Source organism: Macaca thibetana, chromosome 9 (assembly GCF_024542745.1).
Source record: "Macaca thibetana thibetana isolate TM-01 chromosome 9, ASM2454274v1, whole genome shotgun sequence".
Taxonomy (NCBI): Eukaryota; Metazoa; Chordata; class Mammalia; order Primates; family Cercopithecidae; genus Macaca; species Macaca thibetana.
The window spans coordinates 108,236,143-108,254,134 of record NC_065586.1 but is presented as its reverse complement, the minus strand read 5'-3'; the positions used below and the strand labels follow the sequence as shown (position 1 = coordinate 108,254,134).

Sequence of the window (17,992 nt, the reverse complement as noted above, 5' to 3'; positions counted from 1 at the left end):
AACTCTTGACCTCAGGTGATCCACTCACCTCGGCCTCCCAAAGTGCTGGGATTATAGGCATGGGCCACCACACCAGGCCTAAAGACTTTTAAATATAAGAAAGACCTGAGACCATAAAACTGCTAGAAGAGAACCTAGGGGAGAAACTTCTTGACATTGGTCTGGGCATTGGTCTGGGCAATATTTTGAATATGACACCAGAAGCACAGGCAACAAAAGCAAAAATAGAGAAGTGAGATTATATCAAGCTAAAAAGCTCCTGCACAGCAAAGGAAGCAATCAACAGAGTGAAAAGGCATTTACAGATTGAGAGAAAATATTTGTAAACCATACATATAAGAGGTTAACATCTGTACCAACCAAACAAAAAAGTTTAAACATAGTTACCATCCCACTCCTAGGTATATATCCAAGAGAAATGAAGACATGTCCACACACACACGTCAACACAACTGTTCATAGCAACATTATTCATAACAGCCAAAAAGTGGAAACAACCCAAATGTCCATCAATTATGAATGACAAACAGAATGCCATCTATTCATGCCATACAATTATTTAGCAACGAAAAAGAATGAAGTACTGCTACATGCTACAACATGAATGAACCTTAAAGACATTAGGCTAAATGAAAGAAGCTCCCCTCGAAAGACCACATATCGTATGATTCCATTTCCATGAAATAGCCAGAAGAGGCAATCCCACAAACGCAGAAAGTAGCCATTTCTGATGTCTGGGGAGAAAGGGTTATGGGGAGGGCCTCCTTGATGTATGGGGTTTCTTTATGGGGTGATAAAAATGTTCTGAAATTAGATAATGATGATGGTTGCACAACTCAGTGAATACACTAAAAACCATAAATTTGTACAATTTAAATAGGTGAATTGTATGGTATGTAAATTATATCTCAAAATGGACACGTGTGTTTACGTGGAGAGAGAGCTGTCAGGCTGAATCTCAGGCTGGGGTGTTCAATCTGCAGAATTCTCTGTGGTATAGAAATTAGCTGAAGAAAACATTCAGTGCTGAAGTAACTTCACAAATAACAGTAGTAGAAAGTCGCTTTCCTCTCTAAGCATATCACTCTAATCGTGTATTAGGTCTCAGGTTCTTTACACTAATTCATGAAAATGCTTGTTATTGAGCAGAAAGATTTAATATTCATAACTTCAAGGACAAAGATGCACATCTTAGCTTTGACTGTTGTTTCATGAGACTGTGTTTGCTGCCGGAAATGGGCAGTGTCTTTTAATTATGAAGCAGTGGGGATGCATCTCACAGCTCAAAATGGAAGGGGGCAAGTGAGACCCTGAAAGGAAGTACAAATTCCATTTTGCTTAAGAATCGCAAATGTCGTTTATAAGAGCAATTTTGAATCTCAGGTCTTGCCTCGTGTGATGACTTATGGGAGCTCCCTTCTCCCTGAGCGGTCTTTGGCTTTAGTGTGAGGACCAGACCTGGAGGGGCATTTCAAAGGCTGCTCAGGGAGACCAGACGGAGGCTCTTTTAAACAGTCAGAATTAATGTCCTTAGCCAACCAGAAGGATGACATCTGGGCCATAGCGGGCTGTAGGCAACTCCGTGTTAGGGACTGGACCTAGCCAACTTGACCTCCTCAGGACCCAGCGTAGTGGCTGACACACAGTAGGCATTTAATATTATTTTCTGAATGTTACATGTCAGCTAGGATGAAGTGGGTAGACACAGACCCTTGCAGAAATAGTAAGGGAAATGTTCATTAAATGATCACCTACAGATGCAATTATAAACTACGAAATACCTTAAAGGAAAAACCATGCAGGGGCATATGGAATTATTGATGACGGAACGGCCACGTAAAACCCCTGTTACCTTTACCTCTGGCATACTTTAGGTCCTCCTCTCTTTAGGCGGAAGAGAGATTAAGTCACCCCAGCCGTCACGGGGGTGCAGATGATCAGGACTAATTTGCTAAATGGAAAACTGCTTCTCCCAGTCGGCCTCTTTGTGGAAGAGGCAAAAGGCAAGCACTAGGGCCTCCTTTGGGACTGTTTTGCAGGCGAAGCATTGTCACCTTGTGTCACCCGTTAGAGGCAATGCGTCAGGGAAACAGGCGAGCAATAGGTCCCCACCGAGGAGGGCTCTCTGTGCTGCCCTCATGTGGTGAAGCTGGGAACATGCTCCTTCCTTTACCTCTGGAGTTTCAAAATGTTCGTCAGGTGGTCCATGCACATGAGTCCACACCCGCCCATAGGGAACCAGGGTGTCCTTTTCCATTGCTTCTTTTACTGTTTTTGATAGGTTCTGTTGTAAGGAGCTCTGATTCCACATCTGCTAGCCTATAGGATATGCCTCCACTTAGACACTCCATAGGAATCTGGTATTTAACACATTCAACAGTGAGCTCGCCATCTCCCCGCAGTCCCATCAAGCTGCGTCTCTTTCTACACTCTTTGACCTGGGAAATGGCATCATTCAGTCTTCTAGGCTAGAAATCATGGTACCTTCCCTGCGACCTCCCTCTCCCTCTCTTCCCAGGGCTAATCAATCACAACCCTGTTCGCCATTCATCTATATTCATTGAATCCTTTCGTTTCCATCCCCCGTGCTGCGAAGAGACTGATTTTACCCCATATTAATGCAACTATTTCCTGCCTGGTTTTCTTGTCTTGCATTTGGTGTCCCTTGAATCCATCTTCCACCCTGTCACCAGATCATTCCAAAATGCTAATATGACCACATGAACGCATCCACTTCAAACTCTTTGGTGGCCTAGCCCTGCAGACAGCTTCAGTGTGTTGCTCACAGCTCCTCCAACCCTGGCCCAGAAGCTTCCCTGAAGGACTGGGATTGCATGCCTCGTCTTGCCGGACTTCCTTCTTCTGGGCTGTTCACCCCACGTGCACCACTCATCTTTAGACTTGGCTCAAGAATCACCTCCCCCTTGAAGCCTTTCCTGCTTTCTTCTCCCAGGCCCTATCCGAGATGACACTCACCACTTCCCTGTTGTGGGATTCTATTGCAGCATAATCAAAAATAAAACAGGGTTTAGAGGTGGATGATCCCAGTCTACCCCTTGGCGTCACCACCGTTGCTCTGTATGACCCATGCGGGCTACTGAACTTCTCTAGGCCTCAGTTTCTCTCTCTTTGAAAGGTGAAGGTTACAGTGCCTTGCTCATAGGGTTCACCTCAGGATTAAATGAAATAATCCATGTAAAGTGCTTGGTGTGTGGGAAACCCTAAGCAAATGTTTACTCTGATTTGAACCCCAGAGATAGTCTGAGCAAGCTTCCACCCTAGGAAGGTAACACCTTGGTGTGTCCTTATTTCTGTTTGCACATCTACAGCTGGATTAAGCCTGAGGAAGACAGATTGATCTTTGTTTCCTCAGTTCCTAGAATAGTGCTCGGCAAATACTAGACTCTTAATCATTTCACAGCTTCCTACTGTGTCTCCATGAATCTCAGGAAACAATTAAGCTACAGCCCATTGATGGTATAATTAAGAGTAGATCTTCAAAGCAGTGATCTGGGCATCATTATAAAGGAAGATGAAAGCACAGTGAGCCCTGTCTACCCTGAATTCCCAGTTCCTCGGGATGATATGCTGGAAGAAATCTTGTTTTTTCTAACTTAGAGAAAAACATCTCAAATAATAAAACTATAAAATTTAAAAAGTCAAACCTTTTAAAAATTAAATTGATTGTTCAGAAGTATATATAGAGTGCACAGGCTGTTGTTTTATTGAAAGGTTTTTATTTAATTTGCTGTTGGTTAGGGTAATCCTTCTTGTTCAATGGACAAACTTATCTAAATATAATGGAGATTGGCCTGTTGGGTTGAAAATGGGCTCCCTTCCAGGAATGTTGTCAGTTACCTGTTTCATTTAGCTGCAAATAAAATATAAACAAAATGACCATCTCTTCATTTTTGGATGGAGCTGTAAATTAAAAAAAAAAAAATACTTCATTGTCTGGAAACTATAGCATATACCTTCTGTAAATGTCATCTACATCTGTCTTCAAGTTTGGAGGAATATGTGTTAAAGGTAAAGTATGCAAATGCACATCTTGCAGAAAGCCTTAATTAAATGGAATTTTCCTGATTAATGCTTCAACTCATATTTCGTCATAGAAATCCAAAATGGCTTCTGTAGCACTCACTGTTAATTGACTGATAGACTGGTTAAAAAAAAAAAAAAGAAGAAGCAAACCTTATGAAATACTTATTTTTTCCTTTTTTTGAGACAGGGTCTCACTCTGTCACCCAGACTGAAGTGCAGCGGCTCAATCTTGGCTCACTTCAACCTCCACCTCCCAGGCTCAAGCGATTCTCCTGCGTTAGCCTCCCTAGTAGCTGGGATTACAGGCATGCGCCACTACCTCCTGGCTAATTTTTGTATTTTTAGTAGAGATGGGGATTTCACCATGATGGCTAGGCTGGTCTCGAACTCCTGACTTCAAATGATCCACCCAACTCGGCTTCTCAAAGTGCTGGGATTACAGGCGTGAGCCACCACACCTGGCCACAATCCTTATGAAATATTGACTATGCTTTTCCTTTGCCTGGATAAAATTTAGTATTTAGCTTATGTATCATAACTTGTAACCTAGTAGTGATTTGACCCTGTCTAACTCTGAGGAGTGTGTCATTTGAATGACATTTATTGCACTGGAGGTGTTTGGCTTATGTGTAAGTATAGATCAATGAATTACTAAAGGCTGTTTGAGTTGACAAATAATTGGAATTAAGAAAAAAAATCAGGATCTCTTTGGGTCAAAATATCCCCAATTTCTTAGTACTTCCATTGTCTGTATTTTTGCCCTGTTTCCTTAATTTTAGATATCTTGTGTTGTAGAGTCATAGAATGCAAGCTCAGCAGAGAACTATGAGTTTATCCCCAAATGGAAGTTTCTGGAAAGATTCATAGTCTACTTTGGTCTTTTATGTTCAAAGTTAGAGGTACTTGGGCCCAAATGACTACTTTTGACCCAAGAAGCCAAATGCTTTTTTCTTCCCTTTCTTTGCCTCTTCCCACCTACCTTGTGTAAAAAACACCAAAGGAAGTACAGGTCGTCTCTCAGTCAGTGTTGCCAATGAGCATTGACTGAGCCGCAGTTATGAATCCTACTGAGATGTGCTGTATTTCTTAGGTGTCTTTAATGAGCAGTGTTTTGTTGTGTGTGGTGAACTGAAGCAAATAAATCATCTGCTGATATAAAGCTGATGACATGCAGCTAGTTTTGTTTTATTGAGTTATCCACACCGTTTGGCATAATAAGTTGTGCTGAAATACTTCCCACTTGTGTGCCTGCCTTTAATAGTTTAAAATCTGGGTATTTTTTAAATTGTTGTTGGTGCTTATTATAGGTTTTATTATGATGTGCAATTATCTCTGTGTCATGTTCATTTTGGTTTAATTGCCTATTCTGTATCCTAATGGGGTAAATGAGCAGAAGACAGTGTCCGTTTGCTTGAGAATACTACATTAAGGTATCTCACATTACTTTATAAACTATTTGTAATTCTAGGCAACATTGAAACTACAAACTTCAGAGATAAATTCCATTTCTATTCCCCTTGAAACTACTTAAAAACCTAACATCTCTTCACATAACCAGAGAGAGAGGCCAATTGCTGTTTGGTTCAAGTTTTTCTTTTTCCCATTTTTACCATTGCTTTGCTGTATTATTTAATTCTGATTTCTGCCTCAGCATTTCCATCTTCTAAATGCAGTAGATCCTTGGCATAGGCAGATTTTCAAATTCATGGGGTTGACTATTTTCTAGAGGCCTGGACATTATTTGTAGTTTTGCAAAAACAAGAAGTAGAATTGTACATAGTACAGGCTGCTATGCTCGAGAGAGGTCCTGTCTAATGAACGTGGCTGACTGATTCAACCCTTAGCGTAGAATGACTTCTCCATCAATAGAAGCTTCTGGCTGCATCTGGGTAACTACTGTCTTAATCTTTACTCTTCTTCAGCTATGTTTTATGGACTAAATTATAGATTATAGAAATATATGTGAATTGGGGGTTTAAGATGGTTAAGGACAACCTTTTAAAAATTACTGATGCTTGGATAACACCCCTAGATATTCTGATTTATTTGAAGTGGGGCCTGAACATGTGTATGTTTAAACAGCTCCCCAGTCAATCCCCATGTACAATCAGGGGTGAGAGTCAGTGGACTAGGAGATACCTAAATCATTCATAACTCTCCAGCTCCAGTTTAAAACACTTTGAATGATTTCCCATTGCTATTAAGATAAAGACCAACCTCTTTATTGTCTTCTAAACCAAAGCCTCTTCTGGTGCCACTTTCATTTTCCTTGTATGCATCTCAGCCTCTTGTATGTATTATACTCCTTTCTGCGACTGTTGTATGTGCTGATTCCTTTTGTTTGGAAAGGTCTGTTTCCCTAGAGAACTTCTATGCATCCCTCAGAACTTTGCCCAGTCATGGCTTCCTTAAGGAAGCCTCTCCTGACCCCTTGACTAGGTGAAATCTCACCATTAATCACTCTTCCACTTCCTTATAGTGCTTACAGTTGCCACTTCACCCTGAGTTGGGTGATTCTTTGCCTTGTGCCCATCTCTCCAACAATTCTGTGAGTTCCACGAGGGTAGGGACCATGCCTTCTTTGCTTCGAAGCCCTCTTCCCAGTATGATGCTCGCATATAGTTGGTATTTAAGGCAACCATTGAGTAAATAAATAAAAGGTTTGCCATATTCCAAATCTGTCATGGTGACTACTCCACCATCAAAATAGAAGAGGATTTTCATTGAGTTAGACCTAAATCAAGTTTATGAATTGCTAATTGAACACTGCAAAATATTATTCTAAGCTAGGGTTTCTCAACTTTGGCACTATTGACATTTTTGGGGTTTGATGATTCTTTGTTGTGAGAGTGGGCTGCCCTGTGTATTGGGGGATGTTGAGCAGCATCCTTGACTTCTACTTATTATGTACCAGTCAAACCCCCTTCCCCAGTTGTAGCAGAAATGTCTCCAGGCATTGCCAAGTGTCCTTTGGAGTCAAAAGTGACCTTGATTATTGTAAGCAACCTAAGGAGAGAGACCCAGATGGGAAGTTATTATGAGTATCTTTAATGGCTTGCACCTTGGTGGTCAGATTCTGTTACAGGTAGTTAGGTGTGAGTGGGGCAGGAGAGGGCTCTTACCCCCATCCACCAGAAATGTCGGGTGATGGTTTGGCAATTATCACATTGCTTCTCTAAAAGTAATAAACTGGCAGCTGGAGCCAGGCAGAGGCCATGAATGGATGGTCCACACCTGTTAACATTAAAGTGTTAATTAAAAGCAGCCCCAGGGAGAAGAAACTTACTGGGTGTGTTAGTCCGTTTTCATGCTGCTGATAAACACATACACAAGACTAGGAAGAAAAGGAGGTTTAATGGGACTTACAGTTCCACATGGCTGGGGAGGCCTCAGAATCATGGCGGGAGGTGAAAGGCACTTCTTACATGGTGGCAGCAAGAGAAAATGAGGAAGAAGCAAAAGTGGAAACCCTCAATAAACCCATTAGATCTTGTGAGACTTGTTCACTATCATGGGAATAGCATGGAAAGACTGGCTCCCATGATTCGATTACCTCCCCCGGGTCCCTCCCACAAAACGTGGGAATTCTGGGAGATACAATTCAAGTTGATATTTGGGTGGGGACACAGCCAAACCATATCACTGGGCATACACATTGAGAGATGAAATTGGCAAAGTGTGATCTTCTGGGTACACTCCACTGGAAAAAGGAAGAAAGCCTCAGATGGGCGTGGATACAACTTCCTAAACACACTGTGCCTGCTCACTTCCCAAAGGCAAGGAGGGCACTGCACATGCAGAAGCCCACCCTAAAGGAAGAATGATGGAAAAGAGGCAAGTCTATAAAAGTCCTAAGATCATGGTTAAACAGGCCACTTGACCTTTTTTCTCTTTAATCTTCAGGTGCCTACTTGGGTCTCTTCTTTCCTTTCTTTCCTGTTCTAAAGCCTTTTTAATAAACTTCCACTCTTGTCCTGGAACTTGCCTTGGTCTCTTTTTCTGCTCTATGCCCCTCAGTCTAATTCTTTCTTCTGAGGAGGCTAGGACTAAACTTGCTGCAGACATGTACGAATTTGCCACCAGTAACTCGGGGTAACTCGGATCTCTTCCACCGCTAACAATTCCCCTGAAGTTGTCCTGACCTGCTGGGAAACAAGAAGCTTAATAATTGTTCATCATAGACTAATTCTTAAAAAAGAAGAAAAAAATTTGAATATGTTGAGTTCTCTCTGAAGGGCTTTTTTCTATAAGGTTAGTGGCTATTGAAAATGATTTGATTTCATGGGCCACCGAAGTCCTCAGAATGAAATCTGCAGGCAGTAGTAGGTGCATGATAAGAGTGTTTTCCCATGACCCCCAGAGCCCTCCCAAGTCTGTTTGTTTTGGGTAATGTCTGGTTCCTCAAAGATTTTCTGCTTACTCATTACCAAACTTGGCCAATCATCAAAATGATAAGAATGGCCTTTTAAAAGCAGAGATGCCCATCCCTCTCCTGTGGAGATTCTGATGGGACAGGATGGGAATCTGAAATTGTAAGGGGCTCATTCAGTAATACTGATGGTTCTCTAGGTTTGGGAGACACTGACCTGAGCCATGGGCACTACCCACAGACCAATAGTCAGACCTTGAGCTGTTAACTCAATTAGCATAGGTAAGAAATTATGTGTTGAGCTCTATGCTAGTCAGGGTTTGGTATGTGTGTTGGTGGGTGGAAAGTGAGAGAGAGTTCCTCAAGGCTGTGGGATGGGCCAGTACTCTGTATGAGGGTTATTGATTATTGAGTGTGGGGAAGAAATGAGTGGTCGGTTTATGGAACTAAAAACAGGTGGCCTGCTTGATGTAGGAAAGAACTGAAGAGAATATTTACACTGGGGATAGTGCCTGCAGCACCAGAGAACTCCAGTCCTTTTTTTATCAATTCCTTTGAATTCTTTTGGCTACTGTATTAGTCTGTTTTCATGTACCATATCAGCTACCAAGAGGGATTCTCATTCTAAATATCCCTCTTGCTCTCCCTCTCTGTCAATGAAATACTTCCAATATTGTCTTAACGTTTTTATGTGGGGAAAATAGAAGGAAGGGGTGAGAAAGGTAAGTGAGGTATGTTGCTACAGGCAAAATTTTCCTCTACTTTGAAAATTTTGCAAAGTCTAGGAAACACTCACCAAATAGCATTTCACTGGCATTTGGACCACTCAGGGCAGGTGGGTACAGGGGTGCACAGGTGTTCTGGGGGTGCTCCACTTTGCTCAGGGACTTCAATATGTCCCAAAGAGGGGAGAGAAGGGGGTAGGGTGAGAGCTTATGTTCTTGGTGAACTTTTGGGTTTATGCAGTGAAGATATTTTCACATATTCCAAGTAGCACTTACATACTGTGTAGCAAGTTCAATTTGTAAGAATCTATTTAAAAGATGTCACCACACGTGTCAGAAAAAATATTCTCACAAGGAAGGAGTTAGTCATGTTTCATATTGCAGGCAATTTGGAAGAATGGGATTTGGATTACAGGACATGAGTGCAATACAAATGTAATTGTTTGGAGGTAATTTGAAAAAAAATGAAGTATGCTTGTACTGGGAGTTCAAGGACATCAAACAGTCTTTATAAGATGGAGTTTTGGGTGAAAGCTCTCTTGGAAATTACAGTCTTGAGTTCTGAGCTGTCAGTCCAGGGACTGGGTCCTTCATTCTGGCTGAACTCTCAACTCTGTAAAGGGAAAGTAGCTATTCTAACAATTCTTCAACATTCAAAGATTTCTTCTTGAAGTTTTATGTAAATTGGCACTTCACTTCTTAGCCTTTGATTGTAGCACAAAACATAATCCTGTGAACTTTGTTTATGATATTGTCAGTGCTTGAGATTTCAGCAAGGACAATATTTAGTTGGATGGGGATATGGTTTGGCTGTGTCCCCACCCAAATCTCATCTTAAATTCCCACGTGTTGTGGGAGGGACCTGGTGAGAGGTAATTGAATCATGGGGGCAGGTCTTTCCCATGCTGTTCTTGTGATGGTGAATAAGTTTCATGAGATCTAATAGTTTTAAAAAAGAGAGTTCTCGTGCACAAGCTCTCTTCTCTTGTCTGCCGCCATGTGAGATGTGCCTTTCATCTTCCACCATGATTTTGGGGCTCTCTGGCCACATGGAACTGTAAGTCCATTAAACATCTTTCTTTTTTAAATTGCCCAGGCTTGTGTATGTCTTTATCAGCAGTGTGAAAATGGACTAATACAATAAATTGGTACCAGTAGAATGGGGTGCTGCTGAAAATATACCCAAAAATATGGAAGTGACTTTGGAACTGGGTAATAGGCAGAGATTGGAATAGTTTGGAGGGCTCTGAACAAGACAGGAAAATGTGACAACGTTTGGAACTTCCTGGAGACTTATTGAATGGCTTTGATCAAAATGTTGATAGTGATATGTACAATAAAGTCCAGGCTGAGATGGTCTGAGATGGAGATGAGGAACTTGTTGGGAACTGGAGCAAAGGTGACTCTTGTTATGTTTTAGTAAAGAGACTGGTGGCATTTTGCCCCTGCCCTAGAGATTTGTGGAACTTTGAACTTGAGAGACATGATTTAGAGTACCTGGCAGAAGAAATTTCTAAGCAGTAAAGCATTCAAGAGGTGACTTGGGTGCTGTTAAAAGCATTCAGGTTTAAAAGGGAAACAGAGCATAAAAGTTTGGAAAACTTGCAGTCTGATAATGCGATAGAAAAGAAAATCCCATTTTCTGAGTATAAATTCAAGTCAACTGCAGAAGTTTGCAAAAGTAAAGAGGAGCTGAATGTTAATCACCAAGACAATGGGGAAAATGTCTCCAGGGCATGTCAAAGATGTTTGTGACAGCCCCTCCCTACACAGGCCCAGAGGTTTAGGAGGAAAAGATGGCTGGGCCCAGGATCCCTCTGCTGTGTGCAGTCTAGGGATTTGTTGCTGTGTCCCAGCAGCTCCAGCTTTGACTAAAAGGGGCCAAGGTACAGCTCAGGCTGTTCCTTCAGAGGGTGGAAGCCCCAAGCCTTGGCAGCTTCCACATGGGGTTGAGCCTGTGGGTATGCAGAAGACAAGAATTGAGGTTTGGGAACCTCTGTCTAGATTTCAGAGGATGTATAGAAATGCCTGGGTGCCCAGGCAGAAGTTTGCTGCAGGGGTGGAGCCCTCATGGAGAGCCTCTGCTAGGGCAATGTGGAAGGGAAATGTGGGGTGGGAGCCCCCACAGAGTCCCTACTGGGGTACTACCTTGTGGAGCTGTGAGAAGAGGGCCACTGTCCTCCAGTTCCCAGAATGGTAGATCCACTGACAGCTTGCACTGTGTGCCTATAAAAGCTGCAGAGACTCAATGCCAGCCCATAAAAGGAGCCAGGAGGGAGACTGTACCCTGCAAAGCCACAGGGGCAGAGCTGCCCAAGGCCATGGAAACCCACCTCTTGCATCAATGTGACCTGGATGTGAGACATGGAGTCAAAGGAGATCATTTTGGAGCTTTAAGATTTGACTGCCTTGCTGGCTTTTGGACTTGCATGTGACCTGTAGCCCCTTCGTTTTGGCCAATTTTTCCCATTTGGAAAGGTGTATTTACCAAATGCCTGTATTCCCATTGTACCTAGGAAGTAACAAACTTGCTTTTAATTTTACAGGCTCATAGGCAGAAGGAACTTGCCTTGTCTCAGATGAGATGTTGGACTGTGGACTTTTGAGTTAATGCTGAAATGATTTAAGACTTTGGGGGACTGTTGGGAAGGCATGATTGGTTTTGAAATGTGAGAACATGAGATTTGGGAGGGGCCAGGGGTGGGATGATATGATTTAGCTGTGTCCCCACTTGTGTTCCATTCTCATCTTGAATTCCCATGTATTGTGGAAGGGACACAGTGGGAGGTAATTGAATCATGGGGACAGGTCTTTCCAATGCTCTTCTTGTGATAGTGAATAAGATCTGATGGCTTTAAAAAGGGGAGTTTCCGTGCACAAGTTCTCTTCATTTTTCTTGTCTGCCACCATGTGAAACATGCCTTTCACCTTCCACCATGATTGTGGGGCCTCCCCAGTCAAGTGGAAATGTAAGTCCATTAAACTCCTTTCTTTTGTAAATTGCCCAGTCTCGGGTACGTCTTTATCAACAGCATGAAAATGGACTAATATAGGTGATGTTGAGATATGGAGACTGGTTTTAACAAGATTTAGATATTTCCTCCTTCTGTTAACTTTGGTTTTTGGCATGGCTGACTCAGGTGTCAATTATTGTCTGTTGATGTGGCATTGAACATGTGTTTGCATAATACCTAGGAATTTTAACTTGGAAGGAAGTACGTGGGGAGCTCAAACCAGAACCATAGAATCTGAATAGGTGGGAGTGTGAAAAGCTACATGAATGTGCAATCTTAGAGCTCAGGGCCCAAATCTATACTGCTTGGGTTTCAATCCAGTTCCATCACTTGCTCATTACTTACCAGTTCCATTACTTAGTTCTGGTGGATTAATAGCTTCTCCAAATCTGTGTTCTTTGCAAAGTGTCTTTGCTCCTCCCATTAAGGAATAGAGTCTATTTCTCCAGCCTATGAATCTGGGCTAGCCTTGTGTCATGCTCTATTCAGCAGAATGCAGACAAAGTGATATCGTGCGAATTCCAAGGCTAGCCCTTAAGGGTTCTTACATACTTTTGCTTTCTTTCAGAATGCTGGTTCTGCCTTGGGAACAGGCCAGAGCTAGCCAACTGGAGCATGAAAGACCATGAGCAGGTGAATGGAAGCACTTCAGTCAACAGGAGCCAGCATCCAGAATCAGAGATGCCTCGCCAATCTGCAGTTGATGGCAAAAGGAGAAGGAGCCCCACCAAGACCAGAAAAAGTGCATAGGTGATCCTAGCTTGAATTTTCAAGAGGTTTTGGGGAGTTTTGTAACTCAGCAATAGCTCACTCATCCATGAGTGATACGATCATGGACACACTGCTTAACCTTTCTGTGCTTATTCCCTCCACCATAAATGGGTATAATCATATTTGCTCAGAGCCTGCTTGTGAAGCTCTTGGCCTGGTGCCTTGTGCATAGTAAGTGGTTATATATATATCAGTGATTATACTTCAGGACAGATTTGCAGTAAGGCTTGGTCTGAGCTTATTTTAGAGTGTGCTGATAACTGGTATGTAGCTGTAGTGCACTTTAGCCTGAAACTGTGTTGCTCTATGAGAGAAAGGAAATATGGCTAGGTGGGCAGAAGTCAGAGGTTTTTCTCCCAGTTCTAGGGAAATACAAAGAGGGAAAGAGGCAGATCTGATCTTTGGAGGGAAGTCCACACCAGTTCCCAGAGTTGGGGGACTCCTAAGCCACATGGGTAGGGATAGAGAGGGCCTCCCTATCCAGGCCGTTTGCTCTCTCCAGCCAGACTCTGCTTTCACTTGCTGTATTGAATCTGAGCTTTCAATATCAAGTAAAGCAATAATTTATTTCATGGAATTGGAAGCTTCAAAGCAAAGGAAATCAGATTGATGTTTATTCTATGTGAGATGGGGCAGTATTGGCAGATCTTTCTCTATTAGTCTTCAGCAGACCCAGTCACAGAAAAGCATCTTCCAACTCAGCCTTTAAAACTTCCCAGGGTCTGAGAAGGACTGAGGGATTGGACATTGGAGCCACAGAGAAGAGAGGTATGTGTTAGGTAGTAAAGGGGTTGTGGAGACACTGAGCATCAGAGGACCCATGGATGTCTAGAAGAGGGCTGCTGGGACCCCACTTCATGGGTTCCTGCTACCAGTCACAACTCGTTTCCTTCCAAGATACAGCACAGCTTCTGCTCTGTAAGGAAATTAACCCCAGAGAGATGAGCCCATGTTATCTGCTTTAGAGAGTTATTCAGAAATTAAGGAAGAACGTGTTTGCACACTAAGCCCTATGTCTGGCACTTACAGGGACATCAAATATTACAAAGGCATAGTTCCTATCCTCAGGAAACTTATAATCTTGCGGTGGTCTGCCATTCTGACTATAGAGCAGAACCATCTTGGAGCTTCCAAAAAGTGAGGTCTGGTCTCCACAGCAGTCTGACTAAACTAGAATCTCTGGGAGCAGAACTGGGGCATTGGTATGTTTCAAATATTCCCCAGCTTTTCCTAATGTGCAGGCAGATTGAGAACTGATGACCCGAGTGGCAGGTACTTTTCACATCTCAAACAATAAAAAAGACAGGGTGGTTCCAGAGTTAGTTAATATATGGGTGAATTATCTTAAAAGCTCTTGTTCTTTTCATGTCTCTTCTCTGCCATCTTCAAGATGTTAGCTTTGGTCCTCAGCCTAATGGTCACAAGATGGCTGCAGTAGTACCAAGCATCACTTCCTCATCAGCTGAATCTAGAGATGGAAGAAAGATGACATTTCCATGTATTTTTCTTTGTAAGAGTGAATAAAGCCTTTCCAAGAAGTTCCTCAGGAGATTTATGTTATAAATCTTATTCCAGAATTGTAACACATGTTCAAGCCTAAACTAAAATCTGGCAAAGAAATTCAAACCACTGTGGCTGACTGAGGTCAATTCATGACTCACCCTCCTAGAGTTGGAGAGGCAGTCACTTTGAGCATGTGGTCAAGCAAAGAATGGACCATGAACAATATTGGGACCTTACCGACAAAGAATGAGGGGATAGGAATGACTGATGGATTATATCCGGCAGGATAGAATAGACTGGGCTGTGGTGACAAGCAGACCCCAGTATCTCAGTGGCTTAGCACAACAAAAGTTTACTTCTCACTTACAAAATCTGATGCAGGTTAGATGGAGACTGTCCTCCATCCGGTGACTTGGATCCATGCTCCTTTGTCCCACCATCTTGGTAGGTTCCCATTTCACCAGGTGGCCTCAAAGCTTGCTAGAACAGAGGGAGAGAGTGATGGTAGAGACATTTATTTGAACTACCTCGACCCAGGAGTGACACACTTCACAACTGCTCATTATCCATTGACTAGAACCCTCAACTGGTGTCGACCTAATTCCAAGGGAGACTATGATGTATAGTGGACATATGGAGGATTTCATGAGTGCTTGGCCATAGCAGGTAACTAAGAAGTAGGGACGGAAAATGTGAGTTGAGTTCAAGGGAAGAAATGGTTCTGGGTCAAAACATGTATGCATGTTGGTTGTGTCCAGCTTTTGCTTCCAAATGTGTTGGACTCCCACTGTCTCTACTACAAACATGGAAATACCAGTTGCCACTTGCACTGATGCAATAGAGAGATTTTTGTTTATAGTTTTAAAAAAATTGTAAAGAGCTTCTGAGCACCTCAGGGGCAAGAAATATGTAAATATTTGGCGTCAGTATCAAGCTGTTTGATGGCCCCCAAAACTCCAGTCATTACTCAGCTGTGTATCTGCATCCTGACACAGCAGTAAGTGATAATACTCACATCTAGAGAAAAATGATGTTCCACAGCCTTGCCCAACTTCTTCATGTCTTGGTTCAGTACCTCTAAAGACCCTTTTCTGAACAAAATTAGTCATTTTCTTCTATGTGCTTGAATTATTTTCAGAGAGCCATTATACTCACGCATCTGTTTTTTCAAAAGAAGATGGATCAGGTTCTTTCATCAATGCAAGTGTGTTTGTCCATCTGTGGGACTGTGAATTGAATTTGGGGGGTCCAGAGCTTTTGGTATAAACATCTTATCATGAAAAGAGACTATAAACTCTCCCAGAGCAGAAAAGTATCACTTATCTTCTCCATAGTACCTAACATAGTCCTGGGTTTACAATCAGAGCTCTGTAAATCCAATTTGATAGGAAATACATGGACAGTTTTGTCTCCAGGGCTGGAATGTGCTGAATTCCTGGGGAACTTTTGGTAATGTACAAATAAAGTCAATTTTACTTTGTCAATGTGTGGGTTATTTATTTCATGATCTCTTCTAGGCAAAGTATTTATCTCAGGATGGTGTCTTTCCCCTGGGCTGACATCACTAAATGCCAGTTTATAGATGTTCAGAAACTACTAACTAGTTTTAGAACAATGCTGCGTCACTTCGCTGAAGGTCATGAATCTGGTAACAACACCCATTATTACAATGCAGCTAAGACACAGGAAGTAAGCAACAAAACACGTTTTCAGCAGATGGAAGACATAAGAGAACTCTTGAATTAAATTTCCTCATATCAGAGTTCCTTACTCAGAGCCCAGTGACTACTGTTGCACCCAGAGTTCTAAAAGAAATTATCATCTGGTCTCATAAAATGTCATAGCAGCATGCAGTATAAGGCTGGTTAAAGAAATGATGATTTCCATGTCATGAAAAGTAGTCATTTAAAATAACAATATAACTGTATCTTGAGTAACACGGAAGTATGTCTACTATCTGTCATTGAAGAACAAGGCAGTTTACAGAGCAGCATGTAGAGTTGTCCCTTGGTGAGAGAGAGACAGAAGAGAGAGAGAGAGAGAGAGAAAGGACAGGGAGAGAGAGAGAGAGAGAGAGAGAGAGAGAGAAAGAAAGAGGGAGGGAGGGAAGGGGGGAGAGAGAGAGAGAGAGAGAGAGAGAGATGTGTGCTGGGCACTTCTTACAGCAGTGAATACTCCCCTGCCTCCATGGTGAGAAAAAGAGAAGAATCAATAGCAATTGCATTACAGGGGTGAGTACTGTGACTGGTGCTATGAGAGCACGTATGAGGACCTGCCTTGGGAAGTCAGGGGGCTCCTTCTGGAGGAATCATATCCAACAATGATGACAATTGTATTAAAGTGCAGTGTTACATTTTATCACATCTAATTATATATGACATCATTAATTAGGTAATAATTATAATGATAATAATGTCTAAGCTAGAACCAGGGAAGGAGGTTGAAGGCAGGTTTTTAGAGGGAGAATAAAATTCTTTCAGACAAAGGGATCTGCCGGTGGAAAGGCTTGAGGTGGGGCATGACTGGAGGGACTGAATGAAGCTCAGTCTGGCTTGCAGTTTTAAAAATAAGTAATGCTGACGTTTTTAGGTATTGAAATTTTATTTACTTCTTTACGCATAACTGTATTTTTGATATGTATACTGAACACCTTTTATTTTATAGGGAAAAATCCTATGGATTTATTTTTGTTTTGAGAAACAAGAATATGTTTTGTCATCTGGAACATTTACTTAGGTGGTTCAGAACTTGTGTTCTGAAAAGAGCATGCAAACCTTACAGAAGCACTATGAACAAAATAGAATGAGGAAATTATAAATGTATTCAAGGCTTTTGATTGCCGAAGGAAGATGCTTTTCTATCCTGTGCATACTTTTGATTGTCCACAGATCTGCTTCTTTTTCATATCAGGAAAGATCCTGGGAAGGACCATTTGCAGAAATTCATTCTGCCTGTTTTCTTTCATGAAAATCCTAGATCTGAATTGTTCTTCAAAGATCTTTTATTCCTCTTTGCAGAAGCAGACAAAATTCTAGGAGTTCATGGGAGGCCTCTCAGTCCTAAGCCCTTAAAGGAGAAATATTACTGAACATTCCTTCAATCTCTTCCTAAGAAGAAGGTGGAATGGCTCCAGTTCCTCCGTCACTAAGGATTCTCCAGGTCACAACCTGCACAAATGGTGGTGAGGATGGGAAATGGGGTGGGTCAAGGACATTGAAGAAAAGTGCCTTTATGTGTCCTGTAGCCTTGGCTGTTGTCATGGTATCATCCAGAAGAACCAATCAGGAAGGAAAAGTTATTTGGGGATTATAGTTTCTTCATCTCACATGGGAGCCAACTCACTTGAATCAACTTTCCCTCTATTCTTGTTGTATGATATATTCTGAGATCCACTGAAAATTAGCAAATACAATATGGTATGGTTAAGTAGCACTATCATTGGGGAATTATAAGGTACTAGGGGAGTATCCAAGAAGAAAAGCTAATCCAGACCCCTGGTGGTCAGGGCAGGCTCCTTTGTGGGGCAGCAGTTGGCTATGATGAGGATGAATAATGAATAAGAGCTA

The 17,992-nt window shown here is 42.1% G+C and overlaps 1 protein-coding gene and 1 long non-coding RNA gene across 2 annotated transcripts in view; both read left to right on the top strand.

Moving 5' to 3' along the window:
• BBIP1 (BBSome interacting protein 1) overlaps positions 1-17,992 on the top strand; it is a 1,212,900-nt gene that overhangs the window by 7,750 nt on the left and 1,187,158 nt on the right. The gene's annotated exons all lie outside the window — the stretch shown is intronic.
• The window catches only part of LOC126962844 (uncharacterized), a 41,988-nt gene continuing 40,596 nt past the window's right edge, over positions 16,601-17,992 (top strand). Inside the window, exon 1 of the long non-coding RNA XR_007728832.1 lies at positions 16,601-17,607. This is a non-coding gene — a long non-coding RNA (uncharacterized LOC126962844). The remainder of the gene's footprint in view (positions 17,608-17,992) is intronic.